General features: G+C 39.8%; 1 protein-coding gene across 5 annotated transcripts in view; it reads left to right on the forward strand.

Annotated features, from left to right (window-relative positions):
* The window catches only part of ARHGAP24 (Rho GTPase activating protein 24), a 549,762-nt gene that overhangs the window by 372,518 nt on the left and 154,604 nt on the right, over window positions 1-22,640 (forward strand). Inside the window, exon 1 of one of the 5 annotated variants that reach the window (XM_010845968.1) lies at window positions 6,831-9,228. The exons of 3 other annotated variants lie outside the window; for them this stretch is intronic. The gene's annotated coding sequence lies outside the window, so the exon portion shown is untranslated. Of the gene's footprint in view, window positions 1-6,830; window positions 9,229-22,640 lie in introns of those variants that run through there. One more of the 5 variants, XM_010845967.1, reaches the window with a different exon arrangement.

Here is a 22,640-nt window from a genome sequence, read left to right on the forward strand (position 1 = left end):
TAACATACAAATAACCTGTGTTATACCATGCAAAAGAACATTATTCAGACGTTGAAAACAGCAAATGAAATAATAATTTTATTTATATATTTTACAATTTGAAAGTGTTTTGCTGTTTTTTGCAGTATCTCATTTGATGATTCCTGATAAAAGGAAAATGCTTATAAAATATTCAAAGTGAAATAGTATTTAAAAATTTATAAATGAACTATGACAATAACCACATAAAATGCTACATATGGATAAAGGTTGGAATGTGTGTATGCATTATGTAGATAGATAGTAGATAGATACACACATACAGTATATCATTGAGGGAGCTATATATATATATAAAATTTTCTTTAATATTAAGATATTTAAACAAAAACTCATTCTAAATTTTAAACAGAAGATGAAATGTGATTATTCCTCTTGAATAGATTAAACTAAAAAATATTGTCTTTTTTCATGATAGAATGGAATTGAATAGAATCCATAAAACGTCTTTTACTATAATTTCTATATGAATGAATAAATCATGTTTCTCAAATTTTTAGCCAACCAAGATGAATTCATTCCATAAATATATAATTTAGTGTATTCAAACTTTATTTAGCTTCCAAAAATAACCCTGGAGTTCTAATAGTATCCCAACTAAAGAGTAGGAATAATGCAAACACACACGTTTGTTTAGTCACAGTCCAAAGAAAGATATAAATAAGTAGAAGAATTTACTGTTTTTCTTAAAGTCCATTGGAGATTGTTGTTTTGAGAATATCACACCTTTATATTTTTGATCCTCTAGCTCAGTATTATCTGAAAAGCATACTGTTCTCTCAGTTTTATTTGTGTTGGCTTTTTGTTTAAAGAGCAAAACCCATCCCCTTCCTGCTTATCTAATGAACCTGTTTCTCCTTATGAGCATGTTAGAAAATTTTTATTCAATTTAAAAAGGAAAACATATGTCTATGACTTAACTATTGAAAATGTAAATGCTCAATATGCATGAATTCGGTCTATTTCTCCAGTTCCTCAAATATTATTTAAGCAGACAAACACACAAATAAAACAGTAGTACGTGAATGAATTTTAACCTGAGTCCAGATACTCCTGACTGGCCTCTAGACCTTTATGCTCAACACAGCTGGTAACAAGAAACACTTAAATTGAGGACCTGAGTCTGCTATTTAACTAACAGGCTGGTGTTTGTTTATTTTCTTGTAACTCCTGTGTTCTCTACCAGCTGGTTCCTAGTTAGGTCAGAAGATAAATAGAACACAAACAGAAGTGCAAGTAAGGCCCAAGCGACTTCAGCGATGCAGTCTCTCCCTTAGGCACCCTGCTTGCTGCTGCTGACAAGTGCTCAGTCGTGTCCGACTCTTTGCAACTCCGTGGACTGTGGTCCACCAGGCTCCTCTGTCCATGGAATTTTTGCCAGGCAAGAAAACTGGAGTGAGTTGAGGCACCCTGGTTACCCCCAAATAAATTTATATTGACTTTACAGAACAGAGCTCTATAAAATATGCACTAAAGCAAGCTCTTTTTTTAGAAGACAATAGATTTTCTTGATTGTATATACTGTTAGTTCATCATTCCCCTTTTAGGAATAAGTAGGGGTTCTCTACTTATTCCTAAGACATTACTTTGCAAACAAAGGTCTGTATAGTCAAAGCTATGGTTTTTCCAATGGTCATGTATGGGTGTGAGAGTTAGACCATAAAGAATGCTGAATGCTGAAGGATGCTTTTGAACTGTGGTATTGAAAGACTCTTGAGGGTCCCTTGGACTACAGGGAGATCACACCAGTCAATCCTAAAGGAAATCAATCCTGAATATTCTCATTGGAAGGACTGATGCTGAAGCTGAAACTCCACTAATTTGTGAAGAACTGACTCATTGGAAAAGCCCCTGATGCTAGGGAAGACTGAAGTTGGGAGGAGAAGGGGACAGAGGGTAAGATGGTTGGATGGCATCACCGACTCAATGGACATGAGTTTGAGCAAGCTTTGGGAGATGGTGAAGGACAGGGAAGTCTGGAATTCTGCAGTCCATGGGGTTACAAAGAGTCGGACATGACTGAGCAACTGAACAACCAAGGGGTTCCCTGGGGGTTCAGATGGTAAAGAATCCACCTGCACTGCAGGAGACCTGGGTTCGATCCTTGGTTGGGAAGATCCCCTGGAGGGCATGGCAACCCACTCCAGTATTCTTTCCTGGAGAAACCCCATGGACAGAGGAGCCTGGCAGGTACAATCCATGGGGTTGCAAAGAGTCGGACATGACTCAGTGACTAAGCACAGCACAGTGATTCCAAAACTCTGATCACAGACACACTTAATACAGTTGGTAAGAGAAATGATAATAACAGATATAAAGACTGAATGTTTCCACTTGCAGAGATTATAAACATGGGTGAGTTAGTTCAAAATTTTTTTTCAAAAATGATTCCAAAATATTATGATCGTGAGTTATTGGGGTTTTTTTCTTCTTTTTTCCATCTTCCTATCTTTTCTTTCTTTTTACTACATGGTAGTAACAATTGTTGCAGAATATTTAGAAAATAGAAAAAAGATCAAAAATAAAATTGTTGCTATTGTCTCACTGCTGTTAATGTTGCTGTTTAGTGGATAGGTCATGTCCAGCTCTTTGCGACTCCATGGACTGTAGCCCACTGGGTTCCTCTGTCCATGGGATTCTCTAGGCAAGAATACTGGAGTTAGTTGCCATTTCCTTATCCAAGGGATCTTCCTGACCCAGGGATCGAACCCAAGTCTCCTGAATTGGCAGATGGATTCTTTACCACTGAGCCACCTTGGAAGCCCCTCCATGTATAGAAGAACCTGGTGAGCTAGAGTCCATGGGTCCCAAAGAGTTGGACATGACTGAGTGACTAACACTTTCACTTTCAAGGGACATTGACACTGATGTTTTGAAGGTTTTACCCTCAAGGACCTACTTTGTAGAAAACAGAAGTACCCAGGTCCCAGAGGGTCCCAGGCTTCCAAAAGGAGCCCTTACTGAAGGGTGTTGGTGGAACAGCATCTGAGGCTATAGTCACCTAGCCCAGGTTTCCAGGTGACTGAAAGCTTTCCCTCAGACCACCTGACTATAATGGCCTGTCACACTGTACGTGGGTGATAATTATATTGCAAGACTATCTTTTTATTAAAATTGCAAATATGTCCAATGCTCCTGATTGTACATTTTAAAACAACTTAAATACCCAGAAATTCCTTTCCCTGGGTTCACAAAATGATAATCTTCAGAATTTTTCTCTCCTAATTTATACTCCTAAGTATTTTTTTCTAAAACCACTTGAACATATTTAGGAAAACTTTCAGTAAAATCAGGACAGTGATTATTTACAGCATAGAATAGAGAGATATGAACAGAAACATATTTTAGGCTTCAGGGGAAAAATGTCTTCAATACAAAATAAAATTATGTTTCAAGTAAAAAATTTTTACTGTTCAGGAAGTGTTCAGTTTCATGATTTTGACTGTATATACATTAGGAGACCCGATATATGTATCTTTAAGCATCCACATAAAATGACAATCTAAAAGCTTACACATTTCAGATTACTTTACATTTTTCCCTAAATGACCTTCAGTGTTTTAACAATATTTGCTCTCCATCGCTAATAATAGTTATTATCATGTGGTGTTGTTTCTAAGGCCCAAGAAAAGGAATTAAATTGAAGGGGAGGGCAGGGGAAAATGTGCTAGAAAAACCACTTTTCTCATTAGATTACAAACTAGAAACAACCGAATTGTACTCATACAGGAACCCAGTTCGACCCTAAATGGAAAGATTCTAAGGACTGCAGGCCAGACCTCCTTTAATATCTGTGTGAAGTTAAATACTGCCAGTAGGACACTTCAGGAAGGTATCATCATTGGGAAAGGAAGCAAGAACCAAGCAGAAAACCAAACCATCTTATTTGCTCTTTTACCCATTGCAAATACTGGCCCATGCTTCCAGATGCTTTCTTTATACACTTAAACTTTAATACAAGTTTCTTTTCATCTGTTGTTGTTGTTATTCAGTTGCTCAGTCATGTTCGACTCTTTTGACCCCATGGACTGCAGCATTCCAGTCTTCCCTGTCCTTCACTATCTCTGGGAGTTTGTTCAGACTCATGGTTATTGAGTCAGTGATGCCATCCAAACATCTCATCCTGTTTTATCCTCTTCTCCTCCTGCCTTCAATCTTTCCCAGCAGCAGAGTCTTTTCCAATGAGTTGGCTCTTTGCCTCAGGTGGCCAAAGTATTGAAGCTTCAGCATCAGCATCAGTCCTTCCAAAGAATGTTCAAGGTTGATTTCCTTTAGGACTCACTGGTTTGATCTTTCAGACCAAGGGACTCTCAAGAGTCTTCCCCAGCACCACATTTCGAAAGCATCAGTTCTTTGGAGCTCAGACTGTTTTATGGTATTACATGATTTGAAATCAGGATCTTGAAATGAAGTTTCCGAGACAAAGAGAGGATGCAATGTGCTCTTCTGTATTTTCTTCTGTGAAATTACACTCAGGAAAACACTAGCTGAAGTGTTTGAAAAACCAAGTGCTTTAATGGGACAGTATAACAATTGGTAGAAAATGCCAGAAATGATGTTTCCTTTTTCATTATTTTTGATTTGAGAGATAGTTGAAAACTTTGCCAGTAGATTTTTCTTTTGTTAAAATATCACTGCAGTAGTTTCTAAATTTAAAATAAATAATTCTGACATGGTTGTGTTTTTAGCCTTTCTTCAGAAATAAAACGAGTTTGGGAATAAGAGAAAGCAGCTGTTTCACTTTGCTGCATGGTGGTTTTGTTGGTCAAGAATCTGCCTGCAAGGCAGGAGACCTGGGTTCAGTCCCTGGGGCAGGAAACTACCCTGGAGAAGAAAATGGCAACTCACTCCAGGATTCTTGCCAGGGAAATCCTATGGACAAAGGAGCCTGGCAGGCTACAGTCCATGGGTCGCAAGAATCGGACATGACTTTAGCAACTAAACCACCACCCCCATATAAGTCATCATAGACTTTTTATGGAGCAACGTTTTTTACTTGCTCTTTAGTTAAATATGGTGCCATAGAACAAGAGGGTTGTACTAAGTGTCACAATGTGTATTCTGAGCAAAAATAGCAATGGAATGAATGCCAAATAGCTGAAGGCCTTTTACCTTGTTTTATGTGGGCTGATTGGCTATTCAGGATGATGTTAGTGCTTTTGTTTTTTTATTCAGAATTTAACCTGAAAAAATATTAAAGTCCCTGTTTTTATTCTTTTTCTCTGCTATTTATTTTGACTTATCACTAGTTTAATCAGTGGCCCAGTTATATTTATCTCTTTAAAGAAAATATCTGCAACACACTGATTCTAGCTCCAAGATTTTGAAATTTAGTTTTCTTTTTAAGGCTAGATTTGGCAAGGATGAAGAGGCTGGTTTTATGAAGTGATGTTGGATGGTGCAGTTTGCACATAAGAGTATTAAAAGCAGAGGCAAAGTATCATCAGCCAGTGGCATTCTCAGAGAAGATTGTAAAAATATGGGAAAGGCAGATTGAAGGCAGGAACAGTTACCCTATCTGAAGGATTTGGTGTGAATTGCCCTGCTGGCTTGCAGATATAATTTCAAGGTTTCTCTTTCAGCTGGCAGTGCCACTTAAAATGAGGAGAGCAGAAATACATACCATGCAGGGCTGCATTTCAGGCTCTGCTTCTAGCATTCCAATAAATCTAGTAGAAAGAACCTGGTGTTTTATTAACATCCTCAGACTCAGGGAACTGAAAATTGTGACTCTGATACAGTACTCCAAACTGTAGTTGAAAAAAATGCCTTGTCTGCTACATTTAAGGGTAAGAGATTGCCTTGTTCCCTTGTGGGCATTTCTAAGGATCTTGTAATTTAAGCAAATTAAAATAAAACAATACTTGTGAAAAACGGAGTGGTAGTCTACAATATAGAAACACCTCTAAACTCACATCTTCAGAATATTCTGTATGGCATATGGATGTGTGCTCAGTTGCTCAGTCATGTCTGACTCTGCAACCCCATAGACTGTAGCCTGCCAGGCTCCTCTGTCCATGGAATCCTCCAGGTAAGAATACTGGAATGGGTTGCCATTTCCTTCTCCAGAGGATCTTCCCAACCCAGGGATCAAACCCATACCTGCATTGGCAGGCAGATTCTTTACCACTGCAACTGGGAACTCTACTTTATGCACTGTGGTGACCTAAACGGGAAGGAAGTCCAGATGGGAGAGGATGTGTGTGTATGTATGGCTGATTCATTTTGCTGTACAGTAGAAACTAATACAACATCGTAAAGCTACTGTACACCAATAAAAATTAATTTAAAATAAATACATATTCTGTTCCTTTCTGTAAAAAATAAATAGACATTCATCTTCAGCTTGAAGACAGGCCAGATCCATTAAAAAAAAAAAAGAATTATAGGCACATATTAACAAAAACTATCATTTTTTGTCTGTATCCTACATCAACTTCCTTTAAAAAAAAAAACAAAAACAAAACTTTTTCTAAACATTTCTGTGCTCTTTATAAAAGCTAACTTGCCTGGCAGATATTCTCAAGGTTTTGTGATAATTGCATTCTTGTCTTCTCTACTCTGTATTTATAAAGCACATTTTATTTCTGTTCTTCTTTTGAGAAAGTTATAAATCAACAGATTTCCTCCAAGTTCAAGGCCAGGCAGACCATGATTGTAGTTCAAGCCCTGCCACTCACCAGTAACAGTGTGCAGGCAAATTATTCTCATTGATAAAATGGGATAGAATGGCATCATCCACTCAATGGACTTGAGTTTAAGCAAACTCTGGGAGATAGTGAAGGACAGGGAAGCCTGGCGTGCTGCAGTCCATGGGGTCACGAAGAGTCGGACACAACTGATCGACTGAACAACAGCTTTACAGTGGGAATCACACCAATTACCTCATAGCATCTACAAGGATTAATTGAGATAACATTCGTGAAGCCCCCAGCCCTGTGTGTCTCAGGAGACAGATGTTCATAGGTTAACTCCTTTCCTGTTTCCCATTAGTCTCCTTCCTTTACCCTCCCTCAACCTAATTTCCAAATAGTGCATACATAATTGTAGGAACATCAGCATGAATGGCCTGATGCATTTGTTACTGAATTAACTCAGCAGTGAACTTGGCATTCTCTCCCCAAACTTTCCCCTTCATTAATCCTCCTGGGCAACATCCTTAAACACAGTCTTACTCCTAGACACCAGAAACCGTGAAACCAGTCATGCACGAGAGCGTTTTCTACCAGGCTTTCAGCTGGTCTCATTTGTCCTCAAAGACCAGACAGATCTTATGTTGTTCACAGTGGGCTGACTCTGGCCATGTGGTCACTGCCGTCAAGATCTGCCACCAGGAGGACAGCAGTTCAATAAAATCTTGAACTCTATTTATAGCCTACTTGAAACAAACACTCTCCCACGAAGCCTGAGGAGTCCTCCTTGAGTACACAGAAAGTAATTCACTAGTCCCAGTACCAAACTAGGGCAACAGAAGGGTGGAAAATGCAGTAAGTACATTTTTTTCTAGCCCTCTACAGTTTATAAAGCGTTTGCTCCTACGTGCTGTCTCATTTCATCCTCATATTGACCCAGCAGGGAGCCAAAGCAGACGTTGGCAGTAAATTCGCATTTTATAGATTATAAACCCAATGTTTAGTAGGTTAGATGAGTTGCTCATGTTACATGGTTGGAGAAGGAGGGGAGAGGAAAGTGGTTAAAGAGTAAGAATGATTTTCTGTTAATGCAATCAATCTAATCTTCAGTGAATAATGGTTTACCTGTAAGAATAAAAAAGAAAACAAAGAGAAATAATGTTTTATAACGTTTTGGCAAGCTTAAAAACTGTTTCTTCTCCACTTCAGATAGGAAAACCAAAATGAGATAAATAGAAGCCTGCTGTTTAGGGCAGGGAGCTCAGCTCAGTCGGTGTTCTATGATGATCTAGATGGGTGGGATGGGGTGGAATGCGAGGGGGGCCACAAATGAGGAGATAGATAGATATATATATATACACACACACACATATACCTGCTTCATTTGAGTATACAACACTATAAGGCAACTGTACCCCAATTAAAAAAAAAAAAACCTAGACAGACTTTACAGGGAAACGTTTATAAACATGTTTGTATCTGCCTAGAACATCTACATGCAGAATGATTATATTTTAGGCCAGAAATGCCTTTCTGAAATCTCTCCAAATTAAAATGTGCATCAGTCAAGACTAATCTTGAAAAAGATGGCAAGAATTTTTATGAGAAGTTTTAGTTGATTTTGCCAGTCATCTCTGAAATAGATATATCTTTACTGTCTTTTTAATATGGGGGATTTACATAATTCAAATATGGGTCCCCAGAGCAAGACTTCATTAATGTGAATTAGTTTATGGAGCAGAAATGATTTTATTCTGAAAAGAATTATTTTATTTTGATTTTGGCAAGTACTTTAATTTTCTAAGATCTTTCTTTAAGCTGTGTTACCGCAAAGAGTCGGACATGACTTACTGACTGAGCAGCAACCACATTAAAAGGGCATACAAAAAACTTTTTGGCTTGAAAAGGACGTCTGATCTATTAGAATAGCTACACTGAAGTCCGTGTGTGTGTATGTGTGCATGTGTATGTATATGTGTGTGTGTGTGTGTGTGACACACACACAGAGATAAAGAGAGGGAAGGGGGGGAGAGAGAGAGAGAGAGAGATTACTCAAGAGTGCCTCTGGTTTAGCAGATTGGCACTGAGCCATTTGGGGCTTCTCAGATTTACTGCTTCTCTGACTATTGTTGCAGCTCTGATTTATGGAGTTCAAAATCTCTTGAAAAGCAAGGTGTCTTAAGTTTACAGTATTTCCCTGATGGTCCCTCCCTTTCCCCTGTTCATTCCTTTTGCCCCCCGTTCACCTTGCAATGACCTTGCACGACTCAGCATTTTTACCTGAGCTCAGTAGCCGGGGAACCTGCTAGTGCTGGGGCAAGGGCAGCGGTTGGTTTCCATTCCTGCGTGATGGAGTCATGGGAGAAACTGTCGGGAACCAACAGTAGGACCGGAGCGGCAGCAGGGCTGAACTGTGTTTAAGCGGCTCAGGACAGAGCAGCTGGCTCCCTCTCCCAGCCTGCAAGCGCAGCCTGCATTTGTCACTGACCACTGAAGTGTGTGTTTGTGCAAGGTGAGAGCTGGGTGCTTTCTCATTACTTTGGAGACAACTTGCCAGGTATTGCTGTTGATTGTGTTTGCTCATTTGGGGAGGTTTCTGTCGCTGCAAATTCAGGACCTAGACTGTGTCTGGTTTGATTTATTGTTTTCTATCGTGATCCATTCAGTGCTGCACGGTGTCCAAATTATGGCAACAGATTGGACGAACTGCTGTTCTTACCCTGCGATGTGAACAGTTTGGTGCCTTTTGCTTGGATTCTTTCATTGATCGCTGCTGCCAAATGATAGAGCTCTTCATAGACGGGATTCCAGCACTGATTTGAAAGCGTGTGAAAACTGCTTCCGATAGAAATCTGGATTGCTGTTTTTTGGAGTAATTGCTGGGGTGTATTCTTTGCTCATATTTTAGTAGGTGAAACTTTGGAGAGAGCAGAGTGCCTTAGGGTCTGATCTGGTGATAAAAGTAACATGGGAGTTTTCTGCGTTTTCGCTTGTGGAAATGAAAACTTATGCTTGGCCAATGGTGTGTGTGTGGTGGGGGGAGGGTATAATTTTTAAAAAAAGAAACAGACTCAAAAGAAAAACATTTTGCTTAGCTATAGTTTGATGTATTTATTAATTTAATCAGCTCCTAAAGCTTTTGTTATCAGCATATTTTAAATTTTGGAACTTTGCATTTTGTGTGCGCAAGGACAATACAGCTGCAGTGTGTGATTGTGAAGGCATGTGGGGACATGGAGTATGTGCTTACTAGGAATAAAACAGGAATCCAGAATGTACCCTTGGCTAAGCTGATGGCCTTAAGGCTGCACCCGTTTTGTGTGTTAGCTACTTAACGGACTTATGCAAAATGTAAAGGAGATACAGTGTATTATTATATCTAAATAAATATATAGGAGATTTGTATTAATAAAACACATGCTCTAAAAAAGAAAGCTCTTGGGAATTGGGTAGTGAAAATAGGACGAGCAAAAGTTTGAAAAGCTATCAAATTTTACAGGGAGAGGAAAACAATATGTTAAAATGAGGAGAAAGTTCACTGGGATATGAAAAGTACTTCAACTGCTCAAATTTATAAGTCTAATGAAAAAACAATAGCATATTTAAGGAAATTCAGAGTGTGCAGAAATGAAGCCCAGAGCAAAATTTCTTAATAAGACATGGTTTCAACCTACCTGTGGAATATACTTAATCAAGTTGAGTTCTGTTGCCTAGATTGATAAAATTAGAATTTGTTTAAAAATATAGATTTAAAAATTTTATTTAAAATTTATTTTCATTTAGGTAGATTTGGAAAGCTAATAAAGTAACATAAGATGTATTAAAATGCAGTAAACATTGAAATTGTTCAAAACACTTAACAAATAAAATACAATATGAAAATTTTTTTGTCCTGCTTTTGAATTATGTCCGTTTAGAAAGACACTGATCTTCTAAACTAGAATGTCAGCTGTCGGTACATACACTTGAACTGCTGAGCCCCGTGGATCCACTCTTCATAGTTTCTTGCTTTTAGGCTTAGTTACAACACTGTGGAATGGTGAGCAGAAAACACTTGAATCTAACATTGTCGTGCTTTCTATGAGTTTAGGACAGAAATATTTTCATATGATAGATATGAAACCTGAGGTGTACAAAGAATTCATGATTAGTTGGCCTTTCCATATTAGAATCTGTACTATTAATACCTTGACTTTTCAGCTGCCTCCATCTCAAATTTGACTGCTTCTTTAAAAGGGTGTAACATAACATTATCACCAGGACTGAAAAGAGGTAGTGGAGGACCTCTTATCATTGTTTTATAAACATGAGAGTATCCATGTCTCTATGATGGTGGTGGTTGTGGTTTTGTTGCTAAGTGCTGTCTGACTCATGCGACCCCATAGACTGTAGCCTGCTAGGCTCCTCTGTCCGTGGGATTTCCCAGGCAACTGGAGTGGGTTGCCATTTCCTTTTTCAGGGGATCTTCCCAATACAGGGATTGAACCTGTGTCTCCTATGTCTCCTGCATTGGAGGCAGATTCTTTACTGTTGAGCCACCATAGAAGTCCTGTCTCTATGATGAGTGCAGTCTGATATGTTTGAATGTGGTGTGTCCATCTGTACCCATGGTCACTTTCCACCTCAGAAAACTTGTCGTCTCTTTGATGAACCACAATCAGTGTAAGCAGCCAAGAAATGCCTTAAATAGTGTCCACATTTATTCTTTAGATAACTAGCTTACCATAGCATACAAAGAGGTTTAAAAAGATTTAGAGATTATAGGTACTGACCTCAAAGCACATGCTAGTCTGTGCAGACACATTTATGTCTATACAATTAAGTACTCCTAGTTAAAGGGAAAGATTAGGCTTTATTTATGTATTTGATGATTATCTCTATTTTTTTTCTTTTAAAGCTTAATTTTCTTAACACATTGTATTCTTTCTTCTTCTCTTCTTTTAGCTTTATACCTGATTCTAGACTTTAAACTTGGTATATCCTTAATTTGCTGCTGCTAAGTCGATTCAGTCGTGTCCAACTCTGTGTGACCCCATAGACGGCGGCCCACCAGGCTCCCCTGTCCCTGGGATTCTCTGGGCAAGAACACTGGAGTGGGTTGCCATTTCCTTCTCCAATGCATAAAAATGAAAAGTGAAAGTGAAGTTGCTCAGTCGTGTCCGACTCTTCGCGACCCCATAGACTGCAGCCTACCAGGCTCCTCTGTCTATGGGATTTTCCAGGCAAGAGTACTGGAGTGGGGTGCCATCGAATTTACTGAACCTTCTTTCTTTTGATCTACACTCAATCTCTTCTTCTTGGGTAAGAAAGCAATTGATGATTTACCTCCTGGAGGAAGATCCACCTCCCTGAGACCAAGAGACAAATGTTCCCTCTCTGAGCAGGAAATGAGATGATCAGTGGGAAACGATGGATTGAGAAATGGCTCCTAGGCAGGCAATGGCCATGCCTCTCTCACTTAGTGTTTCTGCTATTCATGCTCTTAGCCATCTAGTCTGCTACTGGGCTTTGAAACATTTATCAAGAAATGTTTGCACATAGCAACATAGTTACCCTGTCATGAAGACTCTTGGTAAATTGAGATTAAATATGATTTGTAGTGTATGGGATTGGTTTAAAGTAGTATTGGTTGTCTTTTATACCTTAAAGTGAAGTCGCTCAGTTGTGTCCAAACCTTTGTGACCACATGGACTGTAGCCTACCAGGCTCCTCTATCCATGGGATTTTCCAGGCAAGAGTACTGGGGTGGGTTGCCTTTGCCTTCTCCAGGGGATCTCCCTGACCCAGGAATCGAACCCAGGTCTCCCGCATTGCAGGCAGACACTTTACCGTCTGAGCCACCAGCTTAGCATTAAGGTAATTAAGTTCTATTTTGCCTATTAATTCCTCATGAAGTACTGTACATTCAGGTGAAGCCATGAGCATTCACACAACTTTTAATTATTATTTCAAGATTCCCTAGAGTAGGCCCAGATTGTTTCTGGACAAGAAACATGGAAGGCAGGGTGTATGATCTGTGTTTCTGGTAGATGTCCCCCTGAGGCTATAGAGTGCACAGATCATCTCTGGACTGCTTAGTGGACCCCTGGGCTGCAAGAACCTGGCAGCTGCTGGAGGAGCAGGTGGCTACAGGCAGTTCTCCACTGGAGGCTGTGATGAAAAACATTTCTACAAGTCTTCTCAAGAGGTCTGCCTCATCTGTCTTAAATCCAGTGTGTCTTCTAAGTAAACAGGATGGGCAGAGTCTGGTTGCTAGCAGGTGGGCCCAGATTGTGACAGACTTCCACACAAAATGCATCACCATATTTTTTACACATTTTTACAACCAGTATAAGTCCTGTTTTTACAACCCTTAAATTATTTCTACTAGCGCATGCTTAAGTTGCTTTAGTCATGTCTGACTCTTTGCGGCCCCATGGACTGTAGCCCACCAGGCTCCTCTGTCCATGGGATTCTCCAGGGAAGAATACTGGAGTGGGTTGCCATGCCCTCCTTCAGGGGACCTTCCCAACTCAGGGATCGAACCCAAGTCTCTGACGTCTCCTGCATTGGCAGAGGGTGGGGTTCTTTACCACTAGGGCCAACTGGGAAGCCCCATTGGGCAGGCTTCAAACCTGATCCCAATGTTTAACCAGTCCCTTCCAATAGCTACCCTCTACCACACAAAACAAATAATTTTTAAGAAATACTAACAGCCAATTAAGCTCTTTACATTTTAATAGCCAAACAATTTTCATCCATATATAATTTGAATAATCACTTCAAGAGAATAAAATTACAATTTCCAGATATCTCTAAAGGCCAAGAAACCATCACCAAAAAATTATTGCAGCGTTTCCTGTTACAAACATTTTGGATCATAAGGGAATGTTCAAGAATTTTATTCCAACTCTCCAAAGTCAAAACAAAGTGACTCCTAGCTGTTCTTTTGTGATGGAGTATTTTCAAGATCAGCCTGCTTAGAAATATATTTTATGATAAAGTATAAAACACACTAGAGCCTGTCCCTTCTCTCACTCCTGTTCTCCTGTAGTGTGGGATTTGCATATTGAATAACTCTTATCAGAACACATCAATGTGTTAAGAGGAATTATTTTGTAGCCATAAGAAAGTATCTCCTTTCCTTTATAAGTTAATATAAGAACTCAACTTTAAAATGTAAGCTTTGGAGACTTCCCTGGGAGCCCAGTGGTTAAGATTCTGTTTCCAATGTATGGGGCAAGTTTTCAATCCCTGGTTGGGAAACTAAGATCCCACATGCCATGTGGCATGGTCAAAAATTTAAAAACAAAACTAAGTAAAAATTTTAAAAATTAAATAAATAATTAAAATGTTGGGTTTATTATTATTTAGATATAGAGTGAGAACAACAGATCAGGAGATGATTGCTATTGCAAAGACAGTGAGCTACTCAGTTTCAGAAGGCTGGACACAGCGTGTCTTGAAGGGCCACACAGGGAAGCCCCAGGGTTGGTCAGAAGGCAGAGAGAGAGAAAGAAGAAAGCATGGCCAAGAGCCTTTATTGTGCTTTCCTTGGGGAAGAACACATACTTTGGCCACCTGATGCGAAGACCTCACTCATTTGAAAAGACCCTGATGCTGGGAAAGATTGAGGGCAGGAGGAGAAGGGGACGACAGAGGATGAGATGGTTGGATGGCATCACTGACTCAATGGACATGAGTTTAGGTAAACTCCGGGAGCTGGTGATGGACAGGGAGGCCTGGCGTGCTGCGGTTCATGGGGTCACAAAGAGTTGGACATGATTGAGTGACTGAACTGAACTGGGGAAGAACAAAGTAGGGTAAGCAGGCTTAGGCTTGGATCGTTGGAATAATTTCAGCAGTCTCTGGGGCATAGAGAGTCTATAGTTGTCTACGTACCTGGTCCTGAGATACCTAGGGCAAATGGATATTAGCCCAGAGTATGAGTGCCTTGTGCGAGTCAGATAAAGGACCTGATTGGGGTCAGGGCTCAGAACTGATTTATTTGCATTAAAAGGCATGCTCTGGGTTAGTCTTCCCTATCTTTAGGAATTGGCTTGCCCTAGAAAGGGCAGCTTGTTTATGATCAACAAAGCCCAGATGCCAAGCATTTGAAATACAGGAAATTTAGGTCCCCACAGAGCACTGAATAGGGGCCCTGTGCTATACAGCAGGTTCTCATTAGTTATCTATTTTATGCATAGTAGAGTGTATGTATCAGTCCCAATCTCCGTTTCATTCCATCGCCCATTTCCCCACTTGGTGTTCATACATTTGTGCTCTGTGTCTGTGTCTCTATTTCTACTCTGCAAATAGATTCATCTGTACCATTTTGCTAGATTCCAGATAGGATATCCAGAAAAGAGGGTATACATGTATACATACAGCTGATTCACTTTGCTGTACAACAGAAACTAGCACAACATTGTAAAGCAACTATACTCCAGTAAAAAAAATTTTTTTAAGAAATACAGAAAATGAAAAGGCATTGCTAATACACACTAATATACCCAAACAGAAATATATTGATTACTTAGTATCATTTTGCCAAATTTGGTATTCATCTGGTTGGTCCCCTATGGACAACAATCTCTTGACATGAAATGTACCTCTTCATCAATTCCACGACCTCTGCCAGTAAACTCCAGAAAGGTTTTGGTTCAGTTGGTTTTGTTTACTTTAAAACAACAAAAAGGTCGAAAATAGCTAAATCCTCTTTATTGAAACACTAGGCACATTTTACTTGTCCTGCACAGCTGTATATTATTCGAGTTAGAGTCTAACAATAAATGCTTCCACATTAGAGTTGTGTTAAAATCCTTAAATAGGCTGTAATTATTAAAGAAAGTTTAACTTTATGTACTCACCATTCACCTTTGGTTGGAACCAACTCCTGGCACACACAAGTTAATAAATAATTGCTCAATGGATAAATAAATGATTCAGTCACCTGGGCTCATTGGCAGAATTTTCTTCAGATTCCCTAAGAGCCTTTTTCATTGTTTCCAATATGATTTTCATAATAAGGAAATTAAGGAAAGAAGAGCAAATTATGTTGATTATTCTGCTCAAACAAAAGCTGAGTCTCTTGTCACTTAAAAATATCCACGACGAGCCACTAGTATAAACAATCATAAGATGTGGCAAGGGACATATATAAATTGAGTAACAATTCTGTTTCAGCTGAACTGGCATAACTGTCATTCATAATGCCCTACTCCTTGAGTCAGCAGTAATGCACAGAGGGATCAAGAACATTTAGCAGATGAATAGGATAGCTAATTTATCAAATTAGGATAGACCAACATGTGCTAAAAATAACCTGTAATCAAGGAAGACGACACCTTAGAAGTGTGGCATTTTCCCTCGTAATATTTCTGTTTCATCGTTTTTAAACATAAAGAAAAGGAGAAAGCATGCATACGGCGTTTCAGTGGAAAGAGAATTTTCTCCCTCTCCCTATTTAGTTTCTCATTCCGGTTACTGGAATTTCCCACGGGAATTTATTGTGTAATAAATATGGAACTTCGAAACGGTGGGGGAAGAATGACTGAGTTAACAACAGGTATTGGTACTACTGGCTTCCCAGGTGGCGCAGTGGTAAAGAATCCACCTGCCAAATGCAGGAGATGCAAGAAACCTGGGTTCGATCCCTGGGTTGGGAAGATCCCCTGCAGTAGGAAATGGCAATCCACTCCAGTACTCTTGCCTGGGAAATCTCACAGACAGAGGAGCTTTGCAAGCTACAATCCAGGGGGTCACAAAGAGCAACTGAGCACAATTGGGTACAACAAGATAGCCATCTGAGGGGGGAAAAGGGCTTATCTTTTACCCCAAAATAAATTTTAGAGGAGCCGAAGATTTAGACGTAAAATATGAAACTACATGCACACTAGAAGAAGGCGTTGGTGTACTGATTTGCACAGAGAAGATGCTACAGTGACCGAATCACTAAGCAGCCATGAACAGGAGTAGAAGTGACAGCCTGCTGCTCGAGAGGTGCCTGGGCTTGGTGGTAATTGCGACGGTTATAGCAGAAGGGAGGTGTTCTAAGTGTTCATTCTCCACACACCTTCCCCATCATTCTCTGTGTCTTTCAGACACCAAAGATCCTGAGATGAAGGGAAGCAAAGAAAAGGATACGTGTAAATCACCAATTTCTTGTTTTCATTCCAAAGCAGATGCTCTGTGTTTTATCCTGGGACCAGACCAGTATGGGGAAAAAATTACAGACTGATTTCTTGCTCTGAACTCTCCTGATTCCCAAATCTGACACGTGACTGAGGCCTCAAAGTGGCTTCACTGACTCTGGTATCGGCAGGTTTCTCATCTGTGATTTCCATGGAGTGACAAGAGAACGAAATATTGTCAGCTGTGCCCGGGCCCTTCTGAGCTGTTGTCAGACTAGACTGAACCAACTCGAAAAGCTCTCAAGGGGAGTGTGCTTGGTAAGAGCAGAAGAGCTTCAGTTGGAAAGCTTTTCCTTTAGGGTCTGTGGCTTCTTTCTTCTTTGTCACTTCCTTTTCCTCTAGTTCCTCTCTCGATCCTGAATTCCTCCCCTCCTCTGACCTCCCATAACGCTGCACACCATCCTCTGACCTGGATGAAAGAAACACTTATGTCATTCACGCTAGGTTTCTCAGACTGGCAGCCTGTTCGGAGCAGTGTGCAGTGTTCCTAGCAACAGATTAAGGCACATTCAGAGCACTTCAAAAGCCTGCAGACATTGAAAAATCACAGAGGACTACCTAGTTATATTTGGAACTTCTGCTCTGTGGGTTTTGTATTAGCTAAGAAACCCAGGGAAGTTTTTAAACTTTTTTTTTGATTTATTTTTAATAGAAACTTGGAAGGTATAACCGCTTTTCTAAAACAGTCGTGATGAATTTAGCCAAGGCGCTGAGAATGAAGGTCAACTGCATCTATGCTGAGATTTAAAAGTAGGGCATGTAAAGTTCACTAGCAGTCACAAGAAGGTGATTTTAATTATTAGGAATATTTTATATTCATTAAGAACACAGGCATTAGGGGCTGTTAGACCTGTTTTTAAATCCATGAACAAGTTGTTTTACTGTGGGAAAGTTGTTTAACCTTTTAAGCTTCAGTTTGTAACATCTCTGACGTTAGCATACATTACAAATTTTAATGTTAAAATGATAAAATATGTATGTAGACTTGTTTTTTGGTGGGAAAAATCATTAAAAAGCTAATCAATATAGATGTGAAAGGAGATATTTTAGCAAATATAATTGCCACAGTTTTGTGGAGGAGTGAGTTTTTTTTCAGATCAGGCAAAAGCTCAAAGTTGGGAAAAGTTATCAGAGGGAATAAGGAAAATAAATAATGAGAAATAAAATATGGTAAATCTGACTATATCAGAAGGAAGATCTGATTATCATTATATATAACCTTCTTCCATAAGTCTTAACACCATGTCTTAGAGCAAGTGCTTATTTGTGTTTGAAGAAGGAAGTAAAAAAGGAAGAAATGAGACCATAACCATAATAGTGGAGAGAGCTGGATGATTGCAAAAACAATGCTTAAAAACATCTTCAAGATATCCTGTCTGAAATATAGTGTTAGATTTGTCTATAATGCTAAAACAACAGTAGCAATCCAGAATAGCTATGTTAGTTACACAGTATGTTATTTATTACAGCCCATAAAGGGCTGAGAAGGGGCTGAGAAACCAGCATTCTCTAAACATGCAAAGCAATGGCACACCTGTTAAATCAGAGACAAGGAAACCTGTGAAGTCAGCATGGTTTCGGGTAGAAGTCAAGAGGTGAGCCCAGAGCCCAAACTGGAAAGACCATTCATCTTAAAGACACGTCCAGATGGGCGGAGGGCCTCAACATACAGAAGCTGTAGGTGTCTGGTGAGGGGCAAAGATGTATTATCTCTTGCTTTGCTTTATTTAGTTTCCCCAGGCCTTGCCCATTAAATGCCAATAACTCCCTCCATTTCTTGTGAAAACTCAAACACTCCTACACTTTTCCATGCACCCCTTCAAGGAGTGGTGCCACCCCCTAGTTGGGAACCACAGAGAGCTTAAAAAATGAGATGAACTATATTCAGAAATGGCTAAGTACCAAAATCAAGAACTCCCCACCCTTGACTTTCACAGACCTTGGAAGTTTGTGTTTTACTCTTTTAAAATGAATGCAAAGATTTTGAGTAATTTGTCACTTTGCTGAGGAATGTATTTGAATCATGTTTGGAGTGAGACTGATTTGCCCAGACCCATCATCTAGCTACTGAGTAAGATCAGTTTACCCCATTCTTTCCTACACTTTTCACATAAAAATCTATGTGGATTGTTCTTTCCACTTGTATTCACTGCAAACTTAGTAACTTTCATAGTGTGATTTAAAAACAAAAATAGAACAGCCTTGTTTCATTGCAGAAAAGTGGCATCAAAAAGAAAAGCACTTTGTACAGTATGAAGCACAATGTGAAGAGGTGGAAACAAGTGGGAATTCATAGACAAGGGCAATTTTGAATAAATGATGGAGTTCAAATTTGGCAGTACTGATGATCTACGTAAAAAGGAGTCCACCAGATGTGCTAAATAGCAGCAGCAACAGCAACGACAAAAAAAATGATGTGTAAAACCATTTCAGTGCCTTTATAATTTATTTTAGGTCTATGCATATAGGATTATTAAAGGACCACTCCAAGTCTCATTTTCTGAAGGAAATTCTTCTCTATAGAAGCATTTGAGAGTTTAGAGATTCACAAAAGTCCGGGACTATGTCCTTTGAGTGTTAGGCGGTGTTAGTGGTAAAGATGGAGAAGGCGATGGCACCCCACTCCAGCACTCTTGCCTGGAAAATCCCATGGATGGAGGAGCCTGGTAGGCTGCAGTCCCTGGGGTCGCTAAGAGTCGGACACAACTGAGCAACTTCACTTTCACTTTTCACTTTCTTGCATTGGAGAAGGAAATGGCAACCCACTCCAGTATTCTTGCCTGGAGAATCCCAGAGACGGGGGAGCCTGGTGGGCTGCCGTCTATGGGGTCGCACAGAGTGGGACACGACTGAAGTGACTTAGCAGCAGCAGTGGTAAAGAACCCGCTTGCCATGCAGGAGACAAAAGAGATGCGGGTTTGATCCCTTAGTTGGGAAGATTCCCTGAAGAAGTGCATGGCAATCCACTCTAGTTTTTTTGCCTGGAGAATCACATGGAAGCCTGGGAAGCCTGGCAGGTCACAGTCCATGGGGTCTCAGAGTCGGAGATGACTGTAGTAATTTAGCACAAACACACACACAAGGGGAACTAACCCAGACGGTAGATTTAACCTGTTCCATGATTAACACTTGCAACAACTCTAGGGCCAATCCAAGCTTTTGTCTTAGGCAGACCTGAGAAACATGACCTACCCTTCTGTGTTACCTTATCTGTGTGTGGAATGTCGCCCTCACATTCTTGACATTGTACTAAGTTTAGTGGTGTGCTGAAATGGTTCATACAGGTCAGAGAGGAGAAAGGTGTCAGGGAAAAGCTGTTAATACGAATCTGTACTACTTTCCTATGGATGCCATAACAAGATTCCACAAACTGGGTGGCTTATACAACAGAAATGTACTGTCTCACACTTCAGGAGGCCGGAAGTCTAAAATCAAGGTGCTGGCAGGTCGATGCTCTTTCTGAAGGCTACTGGGAATGGATCTGTTCCAGGCCTCTCTCCTTAGCTTGTAGATAGCCATCTTATCCTTCTGTCTTTACATCATCTTCCTCCTGTGAGTCTCTGTCTCTGGGTCCAAAGTTCCCCTCTTTATAAGGACACCAGTCATATTAGATGAGGGCCTACTCTACTGACTTATTTATCTTTGTAGAGACCCTTTCTATTTCCAAATAAGTTTACACTGTGAGATACCAGGGGTTAGAGCTTCATCATATCTTTTTTTTGGGGGTAGACACAATTCAACTCATAACGTTGGCTCTAGTGAGGTGATAAGGGCCTTCCCCGCTGGTTCAGTGGCTGAAACTCTGTGCTCCCAAAGAAGGGGCCCCGGGTTCGATCCCTGTTCAGGGAACTAAACCCACATGCTGCAATTGAGTTCACATGCCGTGACTCAAAGGTTCCACGTGCCACAACTCAGACCTGGTGCAGCCAAATAAATAAATAAAAAGTTAAAAAAGAAAGCCAGGGAGAATTCAGAGAATAGGACCGGCTGTTTTATTATGTCAGTGCTGTCCAAAGTGTGGTCAATGGATCGGCAGCATCAGTATCACCTCAGAGCTGGTTAGGAATACAGAACCTTCAGCCTCATCTAAGGGTCCACTGAATCAAACTCTGCATCTTTACCTAAAACCTCATGTTTTATTTATACAATAAAGTTTGAGAGGAGCTATTCTAGCTCATAGAATAGAAGCACAACCTGCAATGCCAAGAAGGAGAAGAAAAAAGAATAATGTTTATATGCAGAAGCCCCATTAATATGTGTAGTCAGCAAGTATAGGCCATTATTGCAGCACAGCTATGGCAATTAATTTTAAAGGGAATGTTGATCTCTGGGGATATCTTTAGGAGTTAAACTTCAATTATCATTAATTTACTTCATTGTAGCTTATCCCTTAGGAGAAAACTCAGAAGATCACTATATACAGAGAGTGCTCATATGTTTTCTCCTACATGTCCTTTGCTTGTATATGTTGCTTTTTTTCTGCCAACCTGGTCTATAGTTTAAGTTGACTCAGCTAGCTGAGTCATACAACTTAATGCTAAAATAAGGTTCATTGAGGGGGAAAAAAAAAAAAAGCTGCTAGTATTGGGGAAAAGGTATTTGGATCTGTGATCTTTCAGGCACATTTCCTTTCATCCATAAACCAAAAAAATGCTTTCTGTACCTCACCTCTCCATCACTCTTTCCACACCCCCTCCGTTTACCTGCCGTCTCTGTGCACCTGTTGCCTTCATCATTCACCCGAGGATGCACCTTGGATGTGTCTGCTCTTCCTCTCCTTGCACCTGCCTCTGGCTGAACTGAGTTCCTTATTTTTATTTTTTTGCTGATATTCTGGTCTAAACACAGTTCTCATGAAAAAACATAGGTCAGTTGCCACAACCTGAGTATTGTCGATGGCATTCTCCTGAACAACTAATTGCCTTACATGACAGCTAATAAGTGCTCGTGCATGCTCAGTAGTGTCCAATTCTTTGTGATTCCATGGCCTGTAGCCTGCCAGACTCTTCTGTCGATGCAATTCTCCAGGCAAGAACACTGGAGTGGGTTGTCATTTCCTACTCCAGGGGAATCATCCCGACCCAGGGATCGAATCTGTGTCTCCATCTCCTGTATCTCCTGCATTGACAGGTGGATTCTTTACCGCTTTGCCACCTGGGAAGCAATACATGTTTGACGTATACTTAATTCTAGAGGGAAGGGGAAACACACAAGGGCAATGAAATATTAGCTACACCCACAGCTTTGGGAAATTGTAATGAAACAGAATGAACGCAACAGAAATAATCACACAAATTATCTTTAAACATGAAAAACAGCAATTTGTAATTTGGTATTACAGCAATTTGGTATTACTTAACATAATTCTTGCTTCCAACTACCTTTCTCAGAGAGGAAAGTGTCCATATTGATTAAAATTTGAATATCAGAGGATAGATATTTTTTACCTTTTATCAATATTTTCTCAAATTTGAATCCCTGGTAACAGTTCACACAGAATTTCTTTATCACTACAGATAAAGCACTAAATATACATATCTCTGACTGTAATTCTAACACTTTTTGAGAATAAAATAATTTTGAGAATAAAATAATTCCAATCTGTTGACCAAAGCAGATGCAAAACAAATACTAATTTAACTGAAATTAACTTAGAAGGTATAAAGTACCTTTCTTAAGAAACCTGTATCTGGCTGGGTGGGAAAGAATAAGAAAAAGCAAAAATGAAAAACATATGACAGAATAAATAGAAGTAAACTTTGATTAAAAAAATTACTTAGTCCCAAAAAAAAAAAAA

Source organism: Bison bison, unplaced genomic scaffold, assembly GCF_000754665.1.
Source record: "Bison bison bison isolate TAMUID 2011002044 unplaced genomic scaffold, Bison_UMD1.0 scf7180017864228, whole genome shotgun sequence".
NCBI classification, from domain to species: Eukaryota; Metazoa; Chordata; class Mammalia; order Artiodactyla; family Bovidae; genus Bison; species Bison bison.